This window comes from Musca domestica, unplaced genomic scaffold, assembly GCF_030504385.1.
Source record: "Musca domestica strain aabys unplaced genomic scaffold, Musca_domestica.polishedcontigs.V.1.1 2, whole genome shotgun sequence".
Lineage (NCBI taxonomy): Eukaryota > Metazoa > Arthropoda > Insecta > Diptera > Muscidae > Musca > Musca domestica.
Genome location: NW_026712249.1, coordinates 47,206,158 through 47,208,572, shown reverse-complemented (window position 1 = coordinate 47,208,572; position 2,415 = coordinate 47,206,158).

Here is a 2,415-nt window from a genome sequence, read left to right as displayed (position 1 = left end):
ATTTGTCTGAAAATTGGTATTTGTTGGTCATAATGGGTTCTAGCTCCGTTGGCGGAACCTTGCATGTGTAGGTCCACGATTTGGTGTAGCCTCCATATAACGGTACCTCCCGATATTCGGCATTTTAATGGATTTTGACACCTTTCTTCTAATGTTTCTTTTACCGTAAGGTGGAGGGTATTAAAAGTTTGGCCCGGCCGAACTTAATGTTTTTTTACTTTTTTAGATTTTAAAAATATTTTTTACATTGTTTGTCTGCAGAAAATTTCTTAGAAAATTATTAATATTTTTTCCTGACAAAAAATTGGCGATATTTTCAAAAACTTCCCATAAAATAATTGTGTTTCTGAAAAATTTATCGAAATTTATGTGGAAACAGGAAAATCTTTAAAAATTAATTTGAAAATTTGTAGGAAGGTTTTTTAGGTATATGTGCAAAAATTATGGATTTACAACAATATCTGAGAGGCCGTGTGCCAAAAATGGTAGGATTTGCAAGGACATTTTTGTTAAACTTCTTGGTGGTATGGTTGAATACCTTTAATAATTATTAGAAATTTTGTTTTTTTTTATTTAAAAATGATTTTAAGGATTTTCCTGTAAATATCGCAAATTAAATTGCGATTTTTAAGAACATTTGCTAAAGGACTTCTTGGCAAAAAGTCTTTAATTCATAACGCATTGTTGGATATTTCCCTGTTTATGTATAACGACATCGTCAGGTTGGGATCATTAGCATTGTAATGTCTTTGGCCCTTCAAAAAGAGAATATATCGTTAATGGAACTGTGTTACAAAATGAAGCGCAGGGGAGTGTAAAATTTCGGTACCTTTAAATCTAATGCTTTACTTTCAAATTTATCAAAGAATTTTTTGGAAATTTCAATACCAAACCTCTATGCTGTTGCAGGTCCTCTCCATGGAAACCCACCGTTTTATAGCCAGCCAATAAACGATTGATGTAGAAATTTCTTATATTGAGGTTCAACTGCATTTCATATTTCGTTCAAATACCGTTTTGTGGCGTTGTTGTTGTTTTTTCCCTTCATTTTTTGTTGCACTAACTGCCACTTGTCATCAGCAACAGCCACGCTCACAAGCAGACACATCCTTGTATATCAACTCTGGCCAGGCAGAAGTCAGTGTGTGGTTGTATGCCGACACTTGGTGTGCATTTTGCGCGTTTCTGGTGCGGGTGCATTGGAGCATTATTAGATTGTCATAAATATTGGGAGGACACACAAGTGCCGCCTTGCCAGACATTATTTTTGGGCTAACAGTCATAACGAAGTGCAAAACGTTGGCTGGTGGTTTTGTTTGGATACTGGGGTGTTTAGAAAATGTGCGGAATTTATGTTTCCAATGGCTAAATTTTAAAGATTGCAATATTCTATTGCAATTCTATTCACCCTTATAAATAGCTTCCATTCGACTGATGACGATATGATATGGTAATGTATAGAAGTGTTTCGATGTCAGAACACTTAAACGGATATTTGATACTACGCTGCGTTGTGGCATTGGTGGCATTTAAACGACTTAGAGTCGTTATGAAACTGTAATAAGCTGTCAGAAGGGGGCTAGACAAGGAGCAAAAGTGTACATGTTATGGTGTTCAAATGCAATTTTTAATAAATGAGCTAGTAAAGAGACTCTTTAAAGATTGAAATCAATTTTGAAATGTTTGATGAATGCTAAGTGGAGGGGTATGCAGTAAAAAAATGCGACAAAATGTAGTGAATGCAGTTCAACGATGATATGAAAAGATGGGTTTGAAAATAACGATTTATGCGAACTTGTTTATGTTTTTTATATTTTTTAATTAATTACATAATTGCTACTTCTTGATTTATAAAAAAACAAGCGAAACAGCAGTAAGTTCGGTCGGGTGGAACTTTGAATACCCTCCACCATTTGCCACCAATTTGGAAATTAAAAAAAAGAAATACAAAACAAGTAAAAAATTATGTCAACAGGACATGACCACCATTATAAAAGAATAAAGAAAACTGTTTTTATAAAAGTATCTGAATTCAAACGTGTTATACTTTAACTAACAAATACCAGAAATACCGTTTGGATAATGCTGTTAAACTTTTCAAAAAACCATAAAGTTGGTGTGGACGTTATATAGGGGCCATACCAAAACGGGAACCTCTATAGACAATTTTAAACTTCAAGGATTGCCATCCACTAAATCTTCTTAAATACCAAATTTGAAATTTTTTTTTGGGTAAATGTGATTAGGTTTATCAAAAAACCGAATATTGGTGGGTATTGTTATATGTGCGCTATAAGAAAACGTGGACCTAAATATTCAATGCTCTGCCATCGGAACTAGAACCCATTACGAACTACCAATACCAATTTTTGGACAAATCCGTGACAAAAAGTGGCGAAGTACCAAATTTCGGGA